At 41.2% G+C, this 27,785-nt stretch overlaps 1 protein-coding gene across 2 annotated transcripts in view; it reads left to right on the top strand.

Annotated features, from left to right (window-relative positions):
* The window catches only part of flrt2 (fibronectin leucine rich transmembrane protein 2), a 99,189-nt gene that overhangs the window by 47,834 nt on the left and 23,570 nt on the right, over positions 1-27,785 (top strand). The window lies entirely within an intron of this gene.

Raw genomic sequence — 27,785 nt, 5'->3', positions numbered from 1 at the left:
CACGAGTTATTGACGGACACTCAGGTTTCACTGATCAAGAGCACTCGAGGAAAACTCGAGTTTCATTGAGTCACACCTACTCGACGAAGACTCAAGTTTCACTGAGTCGTGGGTTCTCAACAAAGACTCACAGCTACTTGAGTACTTGAGGAAGACTCCCGTTTCACTGACTCATGGATACTTGAAGAAGACTCGCCGAAGACTCTTGATTCACTATCTCACAGGTACGCAACAAAGACTTGAGTTTCACAGACTGACAGGTACTCGACGAAGACTTGCGTTTTACTGACTCACGAGCGCTCCCGTAAGGAACCGACATGAAGAGAGACCGACTCAGGATGGTTTGTTAAAAACACAACCTTATCTCTAAAAAAGTTCATCAAGAGCTGGTGGACTGATCTTTGATTTTTTGCACAATGGTAATCTGTGGCAGGTGATTAAAGCGAATCAGCACCACACGTGAGTGAGTTACTCATAAAAACTTGAATCAGTAAAAGGACTGAAGTTTCGCATGAAGCCTCTGGCACGCGACATTATGATTTAATTACATGTCATCGGCTTATTTGCTAAGTATCAGGTGCTTACTGAGTGGTGCATTGTTTCCGTCTCTAAAGATTACTGGTAATCATACGGTAATGGGGCGGCATGGCTCAGGTGGTAGAGTGATCATCTCCCTACCTGAAGGTTGCGGGTTCTTTGCTCCTGATCTTGACACTCAGCAGTGTCAAAGCGCTTTGAGTGCTTTGGAAGTGGAAAAGTGAAAGACCATTTAATTGCAGCCTCTTTGCCCACCCACTTTCTTTAAAACTATTGAACTTGGTTGAAACAATACAAATTCAAATGAAAATATTTCGCCCGTTGGCAAGACATTGGCGCATGTTTCCAGACCAAATTATTCCAAATAATCTCAACTCTATTTATGGAGAAAGGAATAATCTCTCCCAGGTGGCATACAGTTTTCCCTTTGTTTTAAGAAAAATAAGCTTTCTTGACTGAACATAACCGCAGGCAAGGATCCAGCTGAACAGCATTCCACTTTCACATGACCTTCTGATAGACCTTGCCCTGAAGCTAAAGCCTCACTGTCCAGTTTTGGCCACACCCCCACCCATTCGACTGGCCGAGATCATTTAAGACTCCCATTTGTTTTCTTTGTCTTCTGCCTCCTCTTTATTAACTAACTAGCTTGAATCCGTTCCATCAGGACTTCTATTGCCTTGTCCATTTCATTGATGTGCATTTACAATACAGGCCATGGAAATTTGTCGTGCCGATGTTATGTCAAGCAATGTGATATTTCTCGTAAGATGAACGTTTGTGCGTGACCGTGCCCTCTGTTTGGCCAAAGTCAATGACATGACTTCATCAGGTCATGCTCAAACTCTGCAAAATACAAATGATCCACTTAAATCCACATGCACATTTATTATGTTCATATTCATTAGGTTAACAGTAACTCATTATATTCTTGTTTTAACAACGGAAAATGGAATATATAATGAGTAAAGTGTTTTTGTCAATGGTAACCAGGACATTGCCATGTTTAGAAATGTGTACGATAAATCATTAATGGATTGCTAGTTGATCTTACAACGATAATACCTTGAATATTACTTTCATAGTACGGTGGTCTTCAGTGAGGAGAATGCACCACATTTGGGTTAGGGTTAGGAAACACCTATTTTAGGACTCTATAATACTGATGGACCAGCCGGGACACCTCTCATGCTGTGTTAGCACTATCTTTGGCATTAACTACCGATGAGCGGGATACTTGCTTTAGACGAGCATCCATTACGGATAATGCATTTTTGCCAAGTACGAGCATGAAACGAGTACAGCTCGTCCATCCATCTATCCATTTTCTTCCGCTTATCCGGGTCCGGGTCTAAGTAGGGAAGCCCAGACTTCCCGGTCCCCAGCCACCTCTGCCAGCCCTAAAAATGCTTAATTCAGATACCCTAAACCAGGGGTTTCAAACTCAACTTAGACAAGTCTGTGCCACATCGAGTATTCCACCAAAAAGGTGTTTCAACTATTCCAAAAAATATGACCTAAATATAAAAATATTGACTTGTTTTGTAAAAAGTCACTAGAATTACATATTTAGAGTAAAGGTTGTTGGTGTGTTTATTCGCTGTTACATGCTGTGCTGTCATTTTTGTGTTGGCGCTGTGATTCTAGCCAATGTCCTGTCGAGTGACTCCCCCAGTTCATTTCACTGTGTGACAGGCTCACTCTGAATTCCGTATTGACTAATGCTTACCCAATTAAAGACCCTCTTCTTTTCCCACTCTAATTAGACTCTGCTTAGACATTTGAAATTATCAAATGTATAGGTACTCCCCACTAATGAATGATGATGAAAGATGATGATGGTAATTACATTTGCTGTGCCTTGCGATGGTGAAAATGATTGTGAAGACGCCACAACAGCCAATCAGCAGGGAAGTACATGTACAAATAAAAGCACTCAGAGCATTGTCATTGTTCTAAATAGCTTTCTTACCATTATTAGAGCCCTGTATACATGAAATAACACCCCTATAGTCACCTTTACACTCCTATTATTCTTTGTTTACACCATATTGCTAATACGCAGGCTACGGGGTCACCGCAGGAACATAAGGTACGACCACGGCTTTGAGCATAACATGCTAGCGAGCTAACTAGTCTCCAATTAATGTATTCTAAATTTAAGAAAGGGTTTCAAACGGAGTGGGGAAGACGGACAAAGTAAGGAGCGAAAAACTTACCACTTCCACACAAAGTGGGAGGAGAACATTTTTCACTAATGTAATGTAATGTCATGTCTCATCGATATTTTGTGTCATTGCTGACGCCTAGTGACCACAATACTACATATAACTTGTCTTTCAATATTTTTGGACTAATAATGGGCCATAGTCAACCACAAAACAGTGATCATTAACTAATTCATTGTTGGAAAAAACACAATCGAGTGAGGGAGCGATGTTCGAACCGCCGTGTAGTGCGGGACGATCGTACAGGCACTCCTTCAACATCATTGATGTGTACGTAAAGTGTACAATTGTGTATTTTACCGTGAGTAACTCTTGTCTCATCAAACATTTCAACAATGCTACAAAGCTAAATCCAAATTCTTTGACATATTTTAAGGTTTTTCAAGAAAAAGGAACACATTAATTACTTTCCATGGCAATTAATTTCTTCCGTACTTCCGTTACCACTAATTACTTTTTGGGGGAAATAACTATTAACTATAACAAATACTTTTTTCAAGTAATTTTTCCAACACACTGTATTACCGACTCTGGGTGAATGAGATGGGTTTTCTGCGAAAAAATAACAGAGAAAATGTGACATCCGGAAATATGCGGGGGAGCAAATGCTGAACGGCGAACGGGTGGCGATCTGCGGTGCACAAATAAAATACCTTTTAAGGACTACTTGGAACCCCGCAAAAATGTAACGCATATCTAAAGATTCTCGACTCTTAAATCTGACAACAGCTCGCTTCATAAAGAGAAAATACACCTGGCTTCTACATATGGTGGCGCGTGTTCGTACTAAGGAGTCAGTACACGTAGCAATTTCATATCCCGAGCAACAATGGAGCGATGGGGCATCAGTTCGAGAAAGACACATCACCAGAAACTCCATGTCAGTCAAGACTTTTGCACTTCCCTTGTTCTTCACGTCAGTAACAGGCAGGCGTTCGGAGAGTGGAAGAAGTTTTTGATGTGGCGATAGCAGCTGGCAAACTGAACAAAATACATACTCAAGTCCGAAATCAATTATCTTATCGATGCTTGATAAGCATCAGCATTTTGTTCAGCGGTGGTTCATGCAGGGATGTTGTTTTCCTACGATGGCATCTGGTGCGCATTAAGTGCCGACCTGATGCTGCCTGCTGAAACATGACTCAGGGATGGATAGAAGCTTTCAGACCAGTGTCTGTCTTCCCACACGTAGCTCTGCTATTCTTTATTTGTCCATCACCCAATAAAACACGCACATCGTTATGCGATACCCTAAAACTTAGCGAGCAAACAACATTCTCCAGCTGGACTTTTCTGTCGGTTTTAGTTTGTTTTTTTTCTTCAAGGCACGGCTGGGTTGCCTTGGAAAAAAAATAGTCAGGATATAAAATATTTGAAATCAGCTGTCGGTGCAGACTATACGTCTTTGTGAGAGAATGAAATTTGTAAGGTCAGTGAATGTCTATTTTCTTCTTGTAAGGCAATGAACAAAAGCACGAGGAACGTGACGGAATGTAACGTAATAACACCCGTTTAGGCCCAGCCGAGACCAAATTACCCGGTAAAGTCATATTGAGGGGTCTTGTTTTGATACAGTCTACATTGCTGCGGGTTGGACTCTAATTAGATCCTGCCTGCGTTTCCACTTGTAGCCCCATTGAGGCCCTCCCGACAGACTTTATCCAGTTACGTCTGGGCACAGCACTCCGGGGAGCTCACGTTTGCTCTGCTGTTGTGTTGCGGAGGGGGTCAGTGTCCCTGATGCCACCTGCCGTTTGTGCAAACAAGGTTTGTTGTCACTCAGCAGGGCACTAATGCAACAAAAAGAGGGGTGGTTAGTGTAAAAGTAATCCAGGGGTCAATCTGCATTACTACGTCAACTGAACCTGGTGTGTGGGAGTAAAGGCTATAGAGTGGACCCTTTTGAGGTCGAACACAATCCATTCTGTGATGTTTCTGCACCGTTTTTTCTTCGTGGAATGTTTTATTATATTTATATACATTTTTCTTAGAGATAAGGTGAGAAGCACTGTCATCCAGGAGAAACTTGGAGTAGAGATGCTGGTCTTCCGCATTGAAAGGAGCCAGATGAGGTAGCTCTGGCATCTGGTTAGGATGCCTCCCGGACACTTCCGTGGGGAGATGTTCAGGGCATGTCCAAACAGTACGAGGCCTGGGAATGCCTCAGGAGCCGCCAAGAGGAGCTGGATGAAGCACCCGGGGAGAGGGAAGCCTGGGCTTCTCGTCTTAGGTTGCTACACCCACAACCTGAACTGGGCTGAGCGGAATAAGATGGATGGATGGAATATTGGCCACAGGCCTCACTTTGGACACCTCTGAATTTGTAGCGCTTTGTCAGGGTTGAGCTTATGACGTGATGTCATCTCTGTGAGCAACCACAACTCTCGCTGACTATTTAGCTTGTTAGCTTCCTTAGTTATTGCATGCTCAAACTAATCGATGCTTGACAACAGTCAGTAGATTTAAAATCGCGCAGGTGAGTCGTAAAGCACAGAACATAACGGTTCGCATCGGTGAAGATCAAGGCTGCAAACTGGCGAAATGCAGCAAAATGCTGACCTGGAGGCCAGTGAAGTCTTCTTTTCTCTTTGAACATTATATTTCTGCTAACACTCATCAAAACTGGTCCATAAAAAGCCAAATGCTGTACTGACTCCTTGTGAGGTGCGCTGTGTGACATCATTGACAACAAAAGTCTATCTTTTGGAATTCGAGTTGCTAAAAATCCACATTAACCCAAAGAAAAAGCACAATAACTTCATCTTTGATGCTAAACATAGGACTTATGATACCGGCCTATCGCATACATGACGGCAGTTGCGACTCCGGGAGTTTTAGAGGAATATTTTCCCCAAAACTTTGGTGGCATTCCACATTGTCCAGAAATTAAACTTTGGAGGTTCCACTGTCAAGTCAAACAATGTAATGGCTCAACGCAGATGTCATATCTACATGCTGGATGTTGCCACTTGTTTTTTATTTGTTTACGCGTGAGAAAACATGCAAGATGAGGAAGCAACTCGACACACTGAAATACAGCCGTATCTGGTCGTGCGTGCTCAGCCTGACAACACTTTGCTGTGACCCTGAGGACGTGTGAGAGCGAGAGATACAGGAATCAAACATTGTTTCCATTTCTTTACCTAATCAAAGGCAAGGCTATACAATGTCTCTCTTTGAGTGTGTGCCACTATTCCTGCACGTGTTTCCATTTCAACCCCCTGGGCACATCATCGACGTGTCTGCTTCCGACTCCCATTTATTACCGGCCAATTGGAAGATTCCAAGGTGTGAGTCATTTTGCATTGGCTCTGTGGGGAGGTTTGTTCTGGGTATCTGCGTGGTCTGTGCCCTGCCTGTATAATTTAGTCATAGGTCTTCTGAAGTTGAGAGGATTGCAGCGATGCCATTTGTCAACTCCCCCTGAGCAAGTTCTCTGCATGCATAGTGACTTACAGTAAGTAGTTATGAATATGCAACAAAGCACAGCATCAGTTAAGATGGTAGCTTACAACGACATCATGCTCCACGAAGTCGGATGCCCCATGATTCCGAATTTGACAAACATTTTCAGAAGATATACAAAAGTCTCTAAAGTCGCATATTTACACTTACTTCTTAAGTCGGTGGCAGGTTGACTGTTGAAAGCATTTCTACTACAGTCAAGCCTCGGTTTTTGAACGCCCCGGGTTTCATATGCTTCAGATTTTTGCCAAAATTTTGCCAGATTTTCATACACTCTTAATTATCATACAATATTGCACGTAACAACCTTGTATTTTCCCCATTGGTACGTCAAATCTTGTAATATTAATAAAGATGAGGCCGGGCATTGCTCGTTTATTCAGCCATCTTAGATCTCACGCAAAACCAATCTTCAAAATCTTGCAATACTTACTTTTCACAGTACTTGGACCGAGCTTGAGATAGAAAGGTGGTTTATTCCGTTGTCCACAGTGATGCAGACTCTGCATTGGTCCATTGTCTCTCAATTCGATCGATTCTTATGGTCATGAGCTTTGGTCATGAGCTTTGGATAGTGACAAAAGCACAAGATCGCGGGTACAAGCTGCCAAAATGAGTTTCCGCCATTGGATGGCTGGACGCTCCCTTAAAGATAGGATGAGAAACTCCTTATCCTGGAGGACCTTGCAGTAGAACTGCTGCTCCTCCACTGAGAGGACATCTGGTCAGGATGCCTCATGGTTGCCTTGTTGGGTGTTCAGGTGTTCAGGGCATGGAGAGACTGTCTCTCAACTGGCCTGGGAACACCTCGGGATCCCCCCGGGAGGAGATGGGCGAAGTAGCTGGGGTGAGGGAAGTCTGGCCCTCTCTGCTGAGGCTGCTGCTCCCACAACCCGACCCTGGATAAGCGGGAGAAGATGGATGGCGAGATGAATGGAATGGATTCATTGGATTTACATTATTGAATTGATATCATTCTCACAAACTGCAAGGTGAGTTCCACGCGGCAGACATATTTGTTTTCAGTTTGGCACGCCTGCTCAGTGCGAAGGAAGGTGGGCAGGGGACGCTCCGACAGGCTGGTGGCTGCAAAAGTACGAGCCGGATGTGATCGGCTTTTGGGATTGGCGTTGAAAGGCAACTATAGGCTTACGTATGTCGATCATGTGCTTTTTGAAGGAAATCGGGCGATCAATCGGTGCATCCCTGATCATCTTGCATCAGTTTTTTTTCCTAATGGTCACAATTTGCAACCAATCTTGATAGGTGATGCAAAAGGACATGTTCTCTGCCACGTTTTCCTTATTAGTGATTTGAATCTAAAGAATTTTATTGATCGCAAAGGGCATTTCACACAATGCATGGATTGATAGCCAGGGACGACGCCACACATTTGACAGTTTTCTAGTTTCGACTTGAAAAGAAGCTGTATCTCTGTCTGTTTTATGGTGCTGAAGAAAGAAGACCGAAAAAGATGGGAAAGTGTTTCAGTCGCAAAGGGGAGATATAATACTACAGGGCCCTGTTCACATAAATGTCGCCAGACATGAAGTAACAATGCATTAGTGAGGCCGTTTATATAAACCAAAGCTCCAGTGGGACATAAGACTACGTATGTCCTGCAGGGCCGTATATCAGATGGGTTGCCTTTTAAATTACCCAGTAAACTATGTAAAATTGCAACATAATTTGAAACAAAATGGCCTTGTTTACAGGAACAAATAACACCCGTGCAGCCATGAGGTATTCTGCTGTTTCGGTCCATTTATTTATTATCAGGGGAATTTTACATGTGTGTTACAGTAGGCGGGGGTTGCGTGTGTTTGGAAAATGCACTCATGAGTGGAATTTGTTTTGCTTTACCGAAAATGTCAAAGGAGTTGTATCATAAAGGGAATAAAAGAACAGTGTTTCAGTGTTGTGTTTGCACATCTGGAAGGATGAGCAGTGTTGATGGAGGTGATGAACTCTCCGTGTAATGACGACGTGTGTGTTGCAGCCAGCATTGGGTGTTAGATTCCCTCGAGTCGCTCATATGCTAAGCTCCGTTTCAAGACTCAGAAGGAACAAATGAGGTTAAACTTGTTCCTTTTTTTTTTTTTTTGCGCACTGCCAATGGTTGACCAGGTTTGTGGCCACACAGCACAAAACTCTTCCCCCTGAGGTAAAACTCTAATAATGCATTTTTTTTTCTTTTTGACCTTTGTTTTAATTATACTTATTTCTCCCGTGCCGCAGCGCCGTCCTCAGACATGCCACGCCAAATGGCATTACTGAATGCTCCGAGGCATGTGGCTTTAAATGAATGTTCAAATAATTATTTAAGAAATTTTGCTTTAAATGATGCTATTCTGGACCTGCTGACACAAACGTGGTATGACTACACAGCTCCGTGCGAGTGGCCGGAAACTAAAACGCGTTACTTCTGGAGAGCATTTATCCTCATGGGAACAGTCACTTTGAGGTGCATTTGAGAAGTAGCAGCGGTTTCTTGTGGCACTGATCTGAATTCTCTGCAAACACAGCAAGAAAGCAAAAAACAACTTCACGCTGAGGGCAAGGCTTCCGGATTTTGGTGGGATTTACACTGCATGGGTCAATGACACACCATTCCACCAAATCTGTGTCATTTGCTTGTTTGCACTCAAAATAAACTTAAATTTCTGTCTTTTTTTTCCAACTCTAAATCCGACAAGACATACTGTATATATTGAATATATATTGAACTACTCATACTGTGTATTGATTGGCCCATCTCAGGTAACGTGATTTCATTTTTGTACGACTTTCCTAAATCTTAGTCTAAAGTCTTTTTATTTTAATGTATTTAATTTAATACATTTTAATCTATTGAATTTAAAATGCATGAAACATATAGCATGTTGACTCCAAGCACATTACAAGTGATTCTATTTTAAAAATATACAAATAACACTGAAAAGAAAAATCATTTTGGGGACAGGACGGTGCTGAGATTTTAACTGCCCCAGTCACAGTTGAAATATCATCAAATATACAGAAAAATAGATGAGCGTACTTACTTATGGACTTCCAGTGACCCGCAGAGGCTCGGAATGCAACCTCCAAATTAAGTGGACAGTTTGACTTACAGAATATTTCCAATTTTTCAGAGGGGCTAACGTGTTACGGCACCGGGACTGAGTGAAAACCCACTAAAGCCTGAAGAAAATAAAGTTAATAGATGGGATAAGGAGTAACACAAATAAATAAAACCAAACCAAAATAAAATGAAACATTTCTGAAGGATTTAAATGATTAGGAAGCGGGGACAGGCAACGGATAGTAATTGTTTTCCGTTATTACAGTACTCAAGGAAGTTCATTTATTCATTTAATAAATCACAAATTAATCATTATTTATTAAGATACAATCAGATCAATGTGCAGGACACTTTGCCTGATTAAAAAAAAAATACAGTTAATTTTATTGTGCATTAGTGCATTTTATTTAGGCAACAATTTGGTCTCATGTGTTTGTTGTCGGTTTTTAGATGGACAGTTCAGTTTTTGTTTTTTGTTGTTGTTTCGAACAGGTGTTTGATTATTGGTTTCACCCGGTCCCTAAACCGCGCACGTCACCCCTTTGTGTCAGCCAATCAGCTTCAATGCCGCTCGTTCTCTATGCTACCAAGCTGTGTCTCGTCTCTGAGATTTGGCAGCCTATTTTGTTCCCCAGGTTGGGTTCTGGTGTTGCTCCATGACCATAAGCTGCACAGCCTTTCCAAAAAAGAAAAGGAACTGTGTGGGAGTTGACTGCCACAAATACATGACATGAAATGCTATTCAAAAATAAAAATAAGAAATATTATCTACCCTTTCTATAACTGAGGTTGTCAGTCCGTAGTTTTCCAGGTACAGAAGAAATGTCTCTCGCCGTTGAAACCATTGGAAAGCTTTGAGGTTTCTTTAAACTGCGGCAAGGCTTAACCACAAATTAGCCAATTAGGGGCGATAATTACAATTTTTGACACGGCCCTCATTATTCATAGATTGCATTAATAAAGAAAAATAAATGTGTTGGATTTTAACAAAAGGTATTTTTCTCCCGGCTTCCCGTCAGGGCCACGTAGATTTCAGTCCAACGTGTTTCCATGAAAAATGTGAATAAATATTCATCACAACACAGCAATCAAGATGATACGTTTGAGAAAGGCTTGAGAGCCGTATGAAAGAAACAAAAACAATATATCAGTGCAGACTCCATCTGCTAACACTTCGCATAACTGAGCTTCCTGGTTTCAGAGGCCCGTGCACCAGAATTATGGGACTGCTTGATGAGTAGTTACGTCGAGTTGGAAGGGCCTTGGCGAGAGGCCTTGGCCACAACTGGAAGACTATCAGAGGACAGAGTCATTAGACATCCCTCATTCGCACTCGGCAGTGTAAACGGCCCAGCGGCCTCCATCTAAAGCAACCCAAAAGAAAGATCACCTCCGTCGGGCTGAAATTGGAGCGTGCACAGAGGAGAGGTGCCGGCTGAGCTGAGTAGGGGGAAAAAAGAGCTATGCGCTCCTATTTATTGACTCGCCCGCAGAAGATCACTAAACTGTTTCAAGGCAGAATAAAGTTGGAGGCGTTTTTCCCAGAGGCACCGCACACATTACAGGGGTGACAATTTGCCTTCATAAAAGCTTGAACAGACGATAGAGAGAAGATTCCTATTGCAAATGTACTTAACCCATCATTATGTTAATTATTTCCTTCTTCTGGTTTGCCTCACTTAACTTACTGTTGAATAAGGCAAGTGAGACTTCAAACCACCAACGGTAATTGGTGCCTTTTTGCTCTTGAGAAATCAAATTTACTTTAAGACCACTTTTTTTTTTCAAATATAGTGGATTCCCTGCAAATTTGCAGTTTTTTGGGTTTAAAAAAATCTCCTAAAATAGACATTGCAAACATCTCGTTGACCATAAGTCTGGAACAATTTATAAATCCATTAAAATGAAGGTCAAATTTACTGCATATATATACTGTACATATAAATTGATTGTTTTTTTTTCCTGTAAAGCGTTTATTTCATACTTTGTTTGGTGATCCTTGAACGCACCGTCGTAGTCAAAACTCCGTTGATGCTGAGTACCCGTATATGCAATACTTTAATAAGTATGTGAGATGTAATTTAATCGTGTGTCAAAAATGAACATTTTTACGGACCACGGATTTTTATGGATCAACTGCAAGCAAATTTTCGCCATTCTCTGGTAACTCCCGCAAAAAGTGGTGTTCAAGTCTGATAATGGACAGACAGACGTGATGCAACTGATCAGGAAAAACACATACCTTTGGAAGTGCTGGTTCAAATTTGACTCAAAGATGTGTAAATACATTTTCATCGTCTTATTTGTTATGCAAAGGAAACCACTTGTTTTACAGCACATCACACACGAGCATTTCGGCGACGTCAAAACAGCCTGTTCACTTATGTTACCATGGATTTGTCAGGGTCCTGTTGGAAGTTCAATTGCAAAAAGTGTGTTTTTTTATATATTCACATCCTTCCCTTGCCCTCTTTCTAGCTTCGCTGTGCAGGTACAGGGGGGTGTGGGCTCAGGCGAACGGTCCATTAGTCACTCCGTATCTCTCCTCTACGCTGTATAGTGCCGTATTTTGTAAGCCATGTCCACTTAGAGCAATCCACCCAATTGTGGAGGATTACATTGAAATCCCACTCATAGCTAAATGGTAGGAAATCATATTGCTGATTCCAAGGCCAGGAAGAACTCGCTAATGATGATGGTGACGTCACCACTCATTTTCATGCAATCAAATATTCAGAAAACCATCTACAAAATAGCCTTCTTACTGTTATCACTTGTAAACTCGACCTGGGCGAAAAACCGCAAGTAAAAATGTCTATTTTCGATATTAGTTCCCCCAGAACCCTCCCCTTCTCTCTTCAGTTGCAATTGTTCACTCTCGACACAATCCAGGTTTAAGCCCGAAATCTGCATCACACACTTATTCAACACATTTAAAGTATAAAATGTATCGGTACTCACCACTAATGAATGATAATCTAAGACGATCCATGAACAGGTGGGATCAGCGTCACGGAGTCACCTATGGTGCATTCAGAACTGCCGAACAAGGTGCGAAATCTCAATGCTTGGCAAAAAAAACAAACAAAAAAAAGCACCAAGACATAAACAGGTAGAAATGGTGGGTGGCACATGCGCACGGCTCATTTTTATCTTTATTATCATGCATTTCTAAATTATTACTGACTTACGATGAATGAGATTGGTTTTCTGCAACGGCCTTAAATTAAATAAAAAAATTAAGATACAATTTTCAAATATATAAAATAGAAAACGGAATTTGGAGTGTTGCTGTTTGATTAAAAGGCTTGTCACCCTCCAACAACCAGATTGCAAAGCCCTGCCAAAAACCCATTCCTGTGTGGTAGTGGGGACACTTACAGTTGAAAGTTGTTCTGACTGAACCAGCAATTAGAGCAATGAAGAGGCATTTTTAAGTATTTAATATGTGCACTTCAAAAAGAGGCCAAGAATCCACAGTTTTATGCATTTTTCATTATTAACCTCCCATCAGATTATTGGAACGTCAGCAAATGAGTCGCACGGCAAATGCTAACTGTTATTCTTCAACAGCACATTTATATAACTCCTCAGTTTTCATCACTGAGTTACTGCAATGTTAGTGTATTGTGTTACTGACCTTTACTGCTTTTCAGAGCCTAGTTGCCGTGGAAACGGCCCCATACTTTAAAGAGTAGCGAAATCATTGACCTAGATGATATCATGCAATGTATTTGAAACCTTGGAGCGCATTTTAGTAGGAAATACACGAATCCCTTGTTTATTTCGGTTAAATGGTCAGACCCGACCATGACAAGTGAATTTCCACAAAGTAGGATTTATTATTTAGAAACTGAATACCGCTATTTTCATAGTTGGATCATCGAAAACATGTTTATGACCTTCTAAATAGTTTTTTTTAACATTATTAGAGCCCTCTAAACATGCAATATCATCCCTCGAGTCACATTTACAGTCTTATTACCCAAGAGTAAATAAGCCAGGCGTGCCCATTACATCAATCACAAGCTACCGGTCGCTCACCAAGGTAGCTTGGGTCGATCGCGTAAACGTCACTTTGTAGATGTCATATGACATCAATCAGCTGACATTAAGCTCGCCTCCCGATTTGCTCTTGCTCCGCCGCGGCGTTTCAAGCTACACACGGATATGCAACTTTCATTTTGATTATTACGGATTACGGATAAACTAACTCAGCGGCAAGATGCTTCTACGCACAACGAAGGTTATCAGTTCACTTGTAGCGGCTACAAAAAAAGTGTATCGTTTGATGGCTTTGCTTCTCGTCATGAACTCCATTACGGAAATCAGTGTTTTCTACACGTCCGCTTCTTAAACTATTATTTCATGATGAATTGGAAAATGTGCCCGTTGCTGAAACCTTTTTAATATGTTGCCTTGACTTCGGCTGCATTGTCTTTGGCGTAATCATTTTCAATTCTTGTATATCGGTAATGTTTGATAGCGAATGCTAACTGAATGTAATACATGGACTATGTCTCCTCATAAACGTTACGTAGGCATTTTGACTGACACCAGTACTCAGGTTATGTACACAACTACTGAGGAATTATGTTTAATTATATTTATTGCCATATTGAACGTAATTGTGATATCAATTCCTTTGATTACCTGTAAACTTTGAAAATGTGAATATGAAATACTAATCATTAATATTTACAACAGTATTTCAAAGTTTACCGGTTAGATTTTCGATTTGTTATGTTTTATAGAAAGAGTGCGATCATTTTGACGAAGCATAAAAAACAAATAAATTATTATGACCAACTTATGTTGAATGATGGGTTTTCTGTGGGGAAAAAAAACAACCTGTTTTTGGAGTTTCCAAAAAGTGTTTTGGACCAAAAATCTGCAAATTTGAATGCATCCCGACTCGCAAAAGTGCAAAAATAATGTTGTATGAACTATACTATATGAATGAATAATTATTTTTATTGTATTAAAATGACAACAACTTGGAAGTCAACCAGCATCACCGAATGGATTCTCTTCCATGTTGGAGTTTCCACTCTACCGGGTGACCAAATGTCCTGATTTCACAGGACAACTGTGTGTGTTTCTTTCACATCAGTTCGACCACCAACAAACAAAGCACAAATTTGAAACAGAACATTTAAATATAGTACATCTGAGGGAAAATTACAGTTAACATGTTGGGTTCTTTGCGCCGCGCCAACTGTTTTTGATGAATTCCTGAAGAAGCCTCACTTAAAGGCAAAGAACAGCATCTGAGCACACGGTAAATGCCTCCGGTGTGCTGCGAAGGCACGCTATAAGCTTTTACACTTTCCCCAGCAATAATGATCTGTTCAAAGAAATATTAACACCTTGCCTCCGCAGGGATCGCACTCGATGTGTAATTATATGACACACTGTGTGAGTAATGCTGCGTTTGGCCTCCGAACTACTTGAATGGGAGCTGTATTTTCCACACACTGTACACAGTATCTACTTTTAATCTGATTCACCATTTATCATTTATTTTTGTGCTTTTTTTTTCTTTTCTCTTCTCATTATTAATCTATCATGCATACTTAATTTATCTCCCATCCGGCATTTGGTACAGATGAGAAGCTTATGTTCTGTAACAGTTCTCATTAAGGGAGTTGTGCTCTTTTCTATGCAAGGCAAATATGTCCATTCTTAAAGCACCACTAATAAATATGTAGAAGAACTAATGCATTGAATTATTGAGCTGGAATGATTTATTCTCAGTGATGCACCAACAGAGCATTATTATCAACATTTCTTACTGAGCGTGAGTTTTGCACGGTCTCAGAGAGCATCTTCAAAAAAACAACAAAAAAAAAGCCACACCAACATTAGCTTTCTGTAAGAAAAAGTGGGTTTTAAGGGGCTCTTCATAGATTAAGTGGCTCAATGGATTGGTAGTATTAGTGTGCTCATGCAACATTCCTCCTTAGAGGTGACTGGAAAAGTGTGGCGGGGAGAAACTCGAGGTGAAAATATCGACTGTTTGAGCGCTGACAAAAACACTGCGCAGATCAGACCTGAAACCAGTTATGATGGCCATCCATGTTGTATCGCCTCTCGTATCAAAATAGTTACGGTACCTTTGGCCAAGGAGGTTAATAATGCTGCAAAAAACAAAACTGTTGTGAGCCAATGAATTGGATTTTCCGGCAATATTCAGGAAATTAATTGAACATGAACATTGATTATGGGGGAAATAAATATACAGTGGAACCTCTCGTTAGCGTACGCCCCGGTTAGCATATTTTCCGGTTAACGTAAAAGAATTTACGGTAAAATTTTGCCTCGGTTTGCGTACATTTTCCGGTTAGCGTCTTGTCGTGTTATTAATACACTGTGAGAGTCTGTGTTCTTACTGTATTTTTATCACAAATGTACATGTTAGGATCTTTAGACTGCTGACAAAAGGGCAACAGTCTATGATGTCATCAGAAATTGTTAGCACAAAACACATTTTTATAGTTCTACAATTATAGTTTTACATGCATAAACAATTCCACATACATATAAATGGAGAACGAAAGGGATAAATTTACATTTCTGGAATGGATTAATTAGATTTACATTATTTCTTATGGTATGTATTTGGTTAGAGTACGCTTCGGTTTGAGTTGGTTCCACTGACGTTGGGTGTGCGCTTTCTCTGTGATCTCGTTGTATTTCCTCCAAAGTTGATGGGGTTCTTTTATCTTCCATATGTGAAGGAAAAACACCAACTACCAGAGTGGACCGAGTACTTGTGGTTGAAAAGTTTTAAAGATATTTTATCTTTAACACTGCTTTTGTTGCGAGTGTAGAAATGGAAAACATCATACCTAGAGGTGTTTCTCTGGCCATTCCCTGTCCAGTACATCAGAGTTGTAAATTATAAGAAAGACTTCTTAATATAATGTACTCCAATAAAACACCACCGCCCAGTACAAGCTTAGTGATAACCATAAATAAAGTTACTGCCTTTCTGACAGTGTCAACAACGACAAAAAAAGTAAAATTATAAGGTTCATAAAACTCAAATTCATGGCAGAGCCGATGTACTGGATGTTTACAGTCCATTGAGCGCCTTAAGGCGATGGTCTTTTATTTGCCGTCATCTTTAAACCATCCACTAGCATGGAAAGTGTGGGGATGGAGACTGTGAGAAACTGGCTATGTAATTCACGTACAGTGGAACCTTGGTTAGCATCCGTCTCAGTTAATGTGTTTTTTGGTTAACGTTGAAAATGTATGCTTTGCGTACATTCTCCTTTCACCTTCACTGAAGACTATTGTTCCCAAAGGCAGTTATTTCAGTAGTGTTTCTGATCTTCTTCATCAAAATGCTGGCTTTTGCAACTTTCTTTGACTCCAATTTGCGAGGTGAGAAACGCTATTGAATTCAAGAAATAACTCAAAACGGCAAAACGGGAAGGTGGTGGTGGTTGATCTGGTGGCCACGTTGTGTCTTTAATGTGGGTAAAAGTAACTTTAAATGTCCGTTCATTGTTAAATGTGCATTTCAAATTGTTTTCTGCATGTCAAACTATATAGTAAGGCTATTAAAAACATGCTTTGTGTTAACATTTTTGGCTTTCTGCAACAAATTAATTGGATTTACATTGCTTCCTATTGGAAAAATTGATTCGGTTAGCATCCGTTTCGGTTACAGTCAGACCTTGTGGAACGAATGAATGATGCTAACCAAGTTTCCACTGTAAACGCAGCAAAGCCCATCAATAAACTGACGTTCCAGAGCTAGAACAAGAAGCATCTTGATGGGGAGATGACTTCGTCATTATGGATAACTAATAATTAATCCCACACAATGACTGAAGGAATGTTGAAAAACTTTTTTATCAGAAACAGCCAACATCATAAAAATAATAGTTTGTATTAAGAATGTCCTGATCAGCTTTTTTGGCCTGCGATCCGGTCCAGTTTTGATTCCGGAGCGGATACTTTGACAATGTTATTGTAGAACTATAGAATGTTTTTAGCAAGTAAACACAGTAACACATTTTTATAAAGCTTATTTCATTACATTTCGAACATGGCATGGCTCCATACATTCTCAAAGACTGCAAAAGCCCACATTTTCCATGACGGAGACGAATCGGTTGTCCGACGCAATTAAATCTTCTACCTTTTCAGTGATCCAACCAGCCCTTGAAGTTGTCTTTTTGCAGACATTCCATGTGGCTGTAGGACTCATTTCCAATGCAGCAGTACTTCCACACAGCTTGCTACGATAACAAAGCACTTTACGGCAGCTGCCGTAAAGATTGGGTGGGCTCATCCTCCAAGCTCCGATCAACAAAAAAGGCCCGAACCCATCTCTAGTATCATAGTGTTTCCTGAGCAATTTCAGTGGGTAACTTTGTGGTGTTATTACATTCGTTCCTTTCATAAAATAGCCCATTCATTATCCTGTTAACAAAATGGTTGTTGCGTGCTGTGTAGGTCTGGACCACAGATGCAGAGGCGTGAGGCGGAAAAAAAACAGTTACAGTCTCTTTAATGAGAGTCACACAAAGTACACCAAAGCCAACATAGGAGGGAACAGAAACCAAAGGCGATGGTGCGCAACAACTACTGGAAAAAAGGCACAGAGTCCCCAGATGTTTGGGGGGGGGGTTGGTGGTCACATTTAAAACAATTGTGTGACTAATGGCGTGAAATATCCACATCTTATCATCCTGTTCTTGCTTCCTCTGACTCAGACCTGACAGGTTGAGGTAGCTTGAAAATGTTTATGTGGCAGTGGTGGTGTTATCAGCATTATCACATCGGAATGTTGCTGACTCACTTTTGCATTGCCAGACTAGAACTTGTGTATATATGTATTTGTATATATTGCATTTTGGGACCAGGCGACACAAACTTGTTATGTCATCGGCTCCACAGGTGACCCATGAGGTCGTAGTTAGCAGAAATGACGCAACTACACTCACAGACCTGAGTTGGTGTGTTTAAGGATGCGGGTATTTCTGGTGTAGACTTTGTGTCCATGTAGTTTTATCTACTGTATGCTCATCTGCCAGTTGATGTTTGCATTTTCCTCTGTGTAAGTCAATTATGTGTAGACGTGTTTGTCTGTGACTTTATCGGAATGATGGATTTCTCTGTGACCGTCACTGCTTTGTCTGTTGATGTTTCGGTGTGTGTGTGTGTGTGTGTGTGTGTACAGCAGGAATAGAGCTCCCCATTGATAAGAACAAGTTCTTCTTGTTAACGTATCAGCAGAGCTGGACGTGGGCCAGCGCTAAAGTCTCAGGGGCGTATTTCTACACAACCCCTTGCTATGACACGGCACTTACTATTCTCCAGCTTCAAACACACACACACACACACGCATGGCGAGATAGTCCGGGAATGGAACATGTGTTAACGCTCTCCTTCCAAGAGATACATTGAAGAGGACATTGAGCAATGTTTCATCTTACATCTCTCTAGTGGCCGGCCGCCTGCTTGCAGGCGTCTAAAATGCTTCCATGTGCAGTGTGCACATTCCGACTACCTCTCTGAGGCATTTCAAGACTCCCCCTAAAGATACCAGATACCCCAGGGAAAGCAGATAGTCATGAGAAATACCTGCTGGCTCTTAGTTACCCATAAGAGTTTTGAATAACCGGATGGGGGAATTTTTGCCATTCCACGTGCAGACGTTTGCGCGGCTATTGTTTTCCTACTGTTATACACCAGGGAGATAGAGCCAGGGCTGCTTTATGACAGTCGTAATCACCAGCTCTGGCGGCTGCATAGGGCCATCATCTCCAATGGGCTGTTGCAGGGCACACCTTGCTGTCAAATAAAAGTGTCTGCATGAAGGTCGGGGGAAGAACAAAGCGGTGTGGTGTGTTTTGAAAAATGCAGATCTCTGAGGGAGAGAGACATACCCCGTCCGTCCGTCTGTTCCACCGCGGGCAATGTTCTGCCTGCAGTCTATTTGTTTAACCATCACACGTCACTGTGGATGTCGGCTTAAAGCAGCAGAACTGGCCCGGGCTCTCATTCTCTGCTCGAGCCCAAGGTTGCGTCAAAGAAATGACTTGCAATGACAAATGTTGTTCGGTGTCAGAGCTACATACCTCATGATTGCATTTAATAAGAAACATCACTGCATTTTTAATAGCGGCGTAATGTATGGGTACTCAACATCTGTTTGCATGTGAGGGCATTCAGGATGACAAAACCGCAATATTAGACAAGGTTTTAGTCGACTGCGTCAAGACGGAAAGTATCTGTATATCGGCCTGTCTGACTGAACTGATTTACTAACTTCCCTCCTCTTAGCTTCGGACATTATATGGTAATTCAAGAAGCCGTATTTAAAGAGCATGAAAGATGGTGAGGACTTGTGTGTTTCCAGATGTCTCTGATGTAGATCAGAGCATTCGCCACCAAAGTGGGTGTTCCAACATTACCACTCTTTAAAAGCTTTACGGTAACTCTTTTGTGAATGAAAAGCGACAAATCCAAAAAGCGAGGGTCTAGTCTAGGGTCTTACAAATGAAACCAGGTCGCAAACCGCGGAAGATGAAGCATCTCCGACTCGGGCATCAAACCACCTAATCAAGTGCTCTGCCAATACATCCTGATCTACGGAGTCCTTTATGGCATCATGGCTTTGTGAACATTCTCGTAAAATATTAAGACTTTTCATGTCGGTGCCTGATAACAGCCCTCTGGGGCGGTGGACAGGAGCAATCTGAGCAATCCAATGGGACGCCTCGTTAGTACTGTTATCTTCTGGCACATTATGGCTTTTCTGGTCAAGATCTTGGCTTTTCAGTATGAACTTTAAGAACCGATATGAGTTCAACTACACACCGTAGGTCAGCTCTGATTCTGTTGCTCATTTGTGACCAGTGTCTTGATTTTTTTCATGTCATTGTGAACAATACAATTAGGTTTATTTTTCTATTGCAACCCAGGCCTCTTTTGTAAGTACAGGGTCAGGCAAAATGATTTGACACATTTGTAGGTTAAATAAAAGGCAAATAAAGTAAAGAAACAAGAAAGTGTTTTTATTTTCGAAAAGAACATATAATGCCATTTTTTTCATATAATGCCATTTTGCTTTGTTTCTTTATAATGCCATTGTGTTTCGTTTCTTTTTCAGTTACTGCCATGAATTGGACTGGTGAGCATCGCGCTTTCATTGTGGAAACGTTTATCAAAACAAACGAATCTGTAACTGCGACACAACGAGCGTTCCGTTTGCACTTCAATTTTGGTAGACATGATCCCGTACCAGCTGGAAACACCATCTTGTTATGGGTTACAAACTTCCATCAGGATCCCATTTGACTGATTCAATTTTTAAAACATAATGAAACAGAATGGCATTAAATGTACTTTTCGAAAATAAAAACACTTTCTTGTTTCTTTACTTTATTTGGCTTTTATTTAACCTACAAATGTGTCATCATTTTGCCTGACCCTGTAGATACAAATATGATATGTAGCCGATGCTACTGTAGTCCGAACGCCCTGGTCGTATATGTCATCGAAAGGCATTTTGGGGTGAGGTTCTCATAGATGTAGGCAAAAGTCCTTCTTGTCATCCAGAAATTATTTGTAATTATTTTTGTCAGTGAAGCAGCTCGTGTTAATATCCCATCACTCCTGCCTCAGACACCTCACTCAGACGCTCCTCGGAGCAGACGGCACAGCAAGTTCCCCTTCTTCATCTCCTACGCAAAATCATTTTGGTACATTGTTGACTCCGGTTGCACAAAATGCTTGAAATTGCCATAAATGCACAAGGGCTGGGGCCACGTTGAATTCCGTAAACGAGCTTGACATCGTGTTTTTTGCGCATGCGTGCCACTTATCGGATGCATTGCGTTCACCATATACAAAGTCACATTTATTTTAGTAATGTGAAAGACTACATTAAAAAAATGTCCAAAAATGCCTAGAAAAATAAATGAATGTGCTCTAATGCCCGGCCAATAGTTGGCAATGATACTCTGTAAGAAAGACGTGACGCAAACTAGCAACTTGTTCTTTAAATACACTCCTGGAGAATAATTGAGTCCCATTTGTTTGTACTTAAGCGCATTGGCTAAATCGAATTAAGGGTCGATTTTGTCTACTCATACAGAATTTGCCTCTTAAATGTCGTCATTTTTCCGTGGCTCGTCATTCTATTAATAAACCATGATGTCACCCTAACCTCCAAAAGTACTGTAAAGTATTTCTGGATTACAAAGCAACTGATGTCAATATTTACAATGGGGCGGGGTGGGGGGGATCCTCCTGCGCTTCTTTGTCATGCTTTGTTGACATGACAACCCCATCCAGCTGGCGCCTGGCAAGAAATCCAGGATGTCACTTTGGTCAACAGTTCTCATTCTTTCATATTATTATATTACACCCTTTGAAGGCATTCGTGTCAAACCTGCAGTTTGCGGCCAATTCCCTTCACCCATTGTTTTAGTGCTGTTATTCTGGGCACTGGGCCTTTATATAGCGCTGATAAAGACCAAAGCAATGACGCATTCATCTTAATACGACGTGGTATCAGAGACAGGTGCACCGTCTTGTTCCTACCTTTTGTAAGACAGCGCAATTAATCTGCTTTGTGCCAAGTTTAAAGCAAAGACGGCAGGAGAAGAAAAATGAAAAACTAAAAGAGAGAGTCATGAATTTTACAGTGAAGTCAAAGATCTGCATTCGCGGTCACCTTTTTTTTTTTATGCCTTTTTTCTGTGGTTGTGTTGAAACGGAATCAGGGCAGTATGAGCTATAGGGATGAGTGAAGTCATCTGATGTTGAAATAGAAACAAAAATGACATTGTTATGGAGAAAAATGCCCGTTGCTGCTTCTTCAAATCTAATTTAACTAATGCTAATGCTAGCTAATGCAGGGGTCCACTAAGCATGGAGTGCAACCCTTAGGGGCAAGGCTAAGCCTGCCTAAACTATGAATTTTCAGCATTTTTGAAGGGTGGAAGAGTAAACCAAGTAACTAACCACTGCAAAGCAACAATTTTATTATTTTTTTTTACAATTTGCTTGGGAAAGGTTTGAAGTGGTGTGTGGTCAGAGCCAGCACAGCCTTTTCCACTTGCCTATCAGAAACACTAACCTACATTTAAAACGTAAATTCTGGTATTTGCTCCATGAAATTGGGAATGCTAAACAAATGGACTCCCAACAGTCTACTGTCTTCATTTACTAGCGTGTCTCATATCAGCACTGCTTCCAGTGCAAGTGTTCTCCAATCAGATTTCAGCTTCTGTGTGTTGCCGGGTCAATCTAATCTGCCCTGGTCCTTCAGAATCAGGAGCGCTTCCCCATTGCCACTCAAACACTACTAGCAACGGGTCTGTTTCTCTAACCAATCAGATTTCAGATTTGTCTCACAGCTGGCCTACAATAACGTGAGCATTTCCCATCCTCTGATTGGTTGATCAGGGCAGAACTGTTTAAAATGCAAAGTTACGCAAACATTGGCTGACTGAGGAGGAGGAATTGACATCTCTGGTGAGTAGATGTGTCTTCTTCAAAAGTTGTGTCATGTTGTTGGATAAATATTGATTCCGAACTGCTCCAGATGACGTTGTAGTATATGGTGAGTCTCTGCTTCATCACAAACGGCGGCAATATGGTAGTAGCCTACACTGGTCTGAGACAATAGCCATAGCAGAGCTGTCAGTGCTAACGTTTGAGTCCATCTTATCTTATTTATGTCTAAGATGGCTTATTTTGTTATTATGTCTACTGGATTGGATAATACAAATGTAAGGGAGACTTTAGGGGTGTTGTTTCATGTCTACAGGTCTCTAATAATGGTTAAAAAAAAATATTTAGAAGGTCATAAAAGGTTTTATATGCTCTAACTACGAAAATATTAAATTTTTTAATATTGAATCCTACTTTCTGGAAATTCACTTATCGTGGTCAGGTCTGGGACCAATTAACCGCGATAAACGAGGGGCGACTGTATAAGACAAAAAAAAATATCAGGGGAATGTCGACTGGGAGTTGGCGTTTCAGCACTTCTGGTCACGTGATTGCGACTGGGCGGTTATCAGATGAACCAACCCTGGAAGCTATTTAAAAAATAATACTTTTCCAGGGCACCCAGAATGCCTTTGTTGTGTGGATGAAAGGCTGAAATGATCAAATACTTGAATATTTTGACCTGAAAACGTTGACGTGTGACAGGCTCTATGTTTACACGATATCACGGTATCCTGTAAGGCACATTCATTTGGCAAACTCAAATGAATCCAGTAACAATTAGTTCCATCCTGGTGAACAAAGAAGAAAACAAGGATGCTAATGGTGCGAAAGGGCTAACGGTTGTAACGAAACAGGTCACAAACGATCAAAAATGTTTCAGGTAAAAGTGATGTTCAATGTTCATTTATCGGTTCATTCGTAATATACTGTATAATTATTATGCATTGTTTTCTGCTCGTGAAACAAGAATTATTCACTATAGAACTTATTTTTTCTTTATATTTTTGGGTGTTTACATTATTTCCGATATGGGAGTTTATACGGCTCAGTTTTCGGAACAAAAAAACAAAAAAAAAACTATGTGCATGCAGCACATAAGAACAAGATGATGAAGTTAACATTTCTGTCTACATTCCAATGAAATCATGTCCTCGTATTTAACACAAAATGTAAAATAGCCCCATTCGTTGAATGTAGCCCATACCGGAGTCGCCACTGCACTCTAGTGGGGACGTAATGGCCATATGTGATTCATTTACAACAGCGCCTCTCAATTAATACGGACAGGGTTGCAGGCGCCAAGTTCGGGCCTCGTGCCACCTGATCGAGAGAGAAAGAGCGATCCTCTGCTCTCCTCTGGGATGAGCATTGAAAGGCGATGCCTTTTGAATCGATCCACTTTTAAATTGTCACTCACCCCTCCTCTTCCTCATGGACTGTTTCTTCTGGAGACGGAGAGAGCAGCCCGATAAGACACTCGGATTTATCAGAGGCACCCTGAGAGGCGCGCTAATTCTCTCGCAGGCGTCCACCCAGAGACCCCCTTAGGATGTTTTGTCAGACTATTTCCAAACTGGGGCGACGTGCTGTGGTAGTAAGTGAAAGCAAAAGAGGGGGGCACAAAGTAACCACAGTGACCAGATGGAACCACAGATTGTTGCAAAGGGGCTAACTGCCTCAGCAAAACCATATGGGTCAAAAGTGCCATTTAGCTAAATCCCATTTTTTCACAACATGGCGAGCAGGACTGGAGGATCCTGTAAACAAAAACGTTCAGAGTGAAAAACCCGAAAATGCGGCATCCGCATCTGTATGTCTGCGGGGCATTCCGTTTCTTGGGGAGTTATATTTCCACTTGTGAGCGCACTTCCAAACGAGGCGTCGTGCGCTCGCCAAGATTTAATACCGCAAAGCATAAAGTTACAGCACGACTTGCCAAGGCTAATGCTGCGGGGCTGATTGTGACGAGAAGAAATAACAAAAGAAATGGTGATGATGATGATGAATTAACGACAGGAAAGAAACCAAAGCCCGAGATCAGACGTTTGAATGATGACACCCCGTAAGAAAAGACAAGTAGTGCCATCAGGATAGAACAGGATTAAACACCGCAGCTTAGCCGTGTCTGACAGAATAATTGTATGTGTAGCTGTCTGTTGGGAAGCTCTTTCACCTGGATGCTGATGTAATCTGGATTTATCCGACTTCCTGTCTCATCTTGCAACAGGGGATTTTTCAATCTGGGTCCGTAGACAGGTAATACAGCCCTGCAACATATGCGTTTAGTCGTAATGCAAGCTGTTGCTGCTGTTAATGTCTCTTCCCAGCACGCTAAATGTAAATTAATGAGGAGGACTAAGTCTGCAATATAATAATAATTACAAATATGACACAAGCACTAACCATCCTTTATGTATGCATGATTTTCAATTAAATCGTATTATATGCACCATATCGTAATTATCTACGATTAAAATAGAGCAGAGTACTGGAAAATCCTGGGCCTGCGAGTGTTAATAAGCATCTCAGGTCATGTGAGCGTAAATTGCTGTGAGCAGTTTTCCACTCGGCACTAATTTGAAAACATGCGATAATAAATCAACGGCGAGGAGAAGGTGTCGGAAGAGAACGGGTTCAAGGGGCCGCGGTGTTTGACGTTTCGGGCCTCGGTAAATTAGTTCGAGGGGGAAAGCTGATGACAAACACAGATTGAAGTTCTAAGAACAGGCAGAGCCTTCGCACAGCTTTAAAGGTGGGATGGAATCAGACACAGCAGCACTTGCACGAGCGTGGAGTCACATGACCAGACTTCTAACAAGTGCTCAGCAAAAGATGGGCTTTTCAATTGATTAGCTTCACACTTGTAAATATTCACTTGTCTCTCATTTATTTAAACTGCAAAATCTTTTACTAAAATCAATGTCTCAAAAACAAGCACAGTTTTTGTTCGTTGCAGTGGATCTTGTTTGGGCATTTCATAGAAGATACATTTATAAATTCTTTGTGCTTAGGTATCTTGCAAAATAACATCAAATTCATTTTGTTTTAATTCCTAATTTTTAAAAAATGTAATCAATAATTTAAATAAAAATATTTCCAAATACATTCCGAATATACATTGCTAAAAAAAAAACCCAAAAAAAACAAGGCAATTTTTTTTTTTAATTTAAATTTTTAGTTAAATCACAATATGCGACATTCTATAGCAGGGGTCTCAAACTCAATTTCACTGGGGGCCAGTGGAGGTAGAGTCTGGGTGAGGCGGGGCCGCATCAAGTGTTGGGAGTAGGGCTGGGAATCTCAGGGTACCTCACGATACGACACAATTCACAATACATCCGTGTGATGACACCACCGTTAGCTCAGTGTTGGTGTTTACTTGCCCCTGTAAGTATGTACTGTAAGTAACACTGACCTTGCCCGGATGATGTCCAGTCACGGGCCGCAAGATACGATTTTGTGGGCCGCAAATGGCCCGCGGGCCATGAGTTTGAGACCCCTGTTCTATAGGATCATGGTAACTTCTTGCATTGTCAAGAGCCTTCTAATCGACAGCACATTGACTGCAGCATCGGATATGCCTTAAACACATGTAAAGTATAAAACGTGTCGGTACCCACCAATACTGAATGATAATGTATCCATGAACAGATGCAATCTGAAGTTATATATAATATATTTATATTATACACACCTGATTAAAAATGGCATGACCAGTTGGAAAATTGCAAGAATTGACATTTCACTCTGTTGAATCTTAAGGAGCTTCTGAGGAGAGATTGAAAATGCAAAAAGAAGAAATGAGATTGAGATAAAAATGTTTTGAGTAAGCAATTTATTGCAAACAAGCATTAAACTGATGAACATTAAACTGTTCGTCAGCTGATTAATAGTTGAAAAAACCCGAAACCCATCTAAAATAGAAATACAATGTTCAGAAAAGGACTCAGTAACGAGTAGCTGATTAATTCTTGTTAATCACCTCAAAAATTGGCTTGGGCAGGCTTGATGCCAGTGTTTCCAGGTGGGTAGTAGGAATGTTGTGAAGATGACTTCACGGAGAGCCATCCACTGTCTGGAACTGATGTCCATTTTTGTAAATTTCTTTTGGCGTCCATCCCCAAATTTTCTCAATTGGATTTATATCAGGGGAATATGCAGGATGGTCCAAAAGAGTGAGGTTATTCCTCTGGAAGAAGTTTTTTGTCAGGCGGACATTGTGAACAACAGCGTTGTTGAAAAAGCCAGTCGTTACCACACAGACGAGGGCCTTCAATCATGAGGGATTCCCCCTGCAACAGCTCCACATAGCCAGCTGCCTTTTGACGCCCCTGCACAACCTGAAGCGCCATTGTTCCATTGAAGGAAAAAGCACCCCAGGTCATGACGGCGCCCCCTCCAGTGTGCCGTGTGGAAAACATATTAAGCGGAATCTCCTTGTCATGCCAGTAACGTTGGAAGCCATCAAGACGTTCAAGGTTACATTCTTTCTCCTCAGAGAATAAAACTTTCATCCACCTTTCAATGTCCCATGTTTAGTGCTCTTGTGCAAATTATAAACCGGCAGTTTTATGGCATTGAAGAAGACGAGGCCTTTGAAGATGTTTTTTGTTCTTAAAACCCTTCTCTTGCTGATGCCGTCTGATGGTTATTGGACTACACTCGGCGCCAGTAACAATCTTCATTTGGGTCGAAGATCGTCCCGTGTCTTGACGGACAGCCAATCGGATCCTCTGGCTGAGGGCCAATGAAATTTTTTTGGGTCGACCACTTGGATCTTTGAAAAAGTTTAAAATGACTGTCTTACTGCGTCCAACCTCAGGAGCAATGGTGCGCTGCGAGAGGCCTTGCTTATGCAGCTCAACAAGCAAGAGAGAAAGCTTTTTTGCCTTTGCCATCAAGAGATCATGACAGTGTGAATACCTGACAGAAAATGACACTAAATCCACATTTTTGCCAAGATTTTGGCTTTTAAAGGCTGTGATCTTAAACTTTTGATCAGCCGA

This window comes from Dunckerocampus dactyliophorus, chromosome 19, assembly GCF_027744805.1.
Source record: "Dunckerocampus dactyliophorus isolate RoL2022-P2 chromosome 19, RoL_Ddac_1.1, whole genome shotgun sequence".
NCBI lineage: Eukaryota > Metazoa > Chordata > Actinopteri > Syngnathiformes > Syngnathidae > Dunckerocampus > Dunckerocampus dactyliophorus.
The sequence above is the reverse complement of the archived record's forward strand: the minus strand, read 5'-3'. Positions and strand labels throughout refer to the sequence as shown.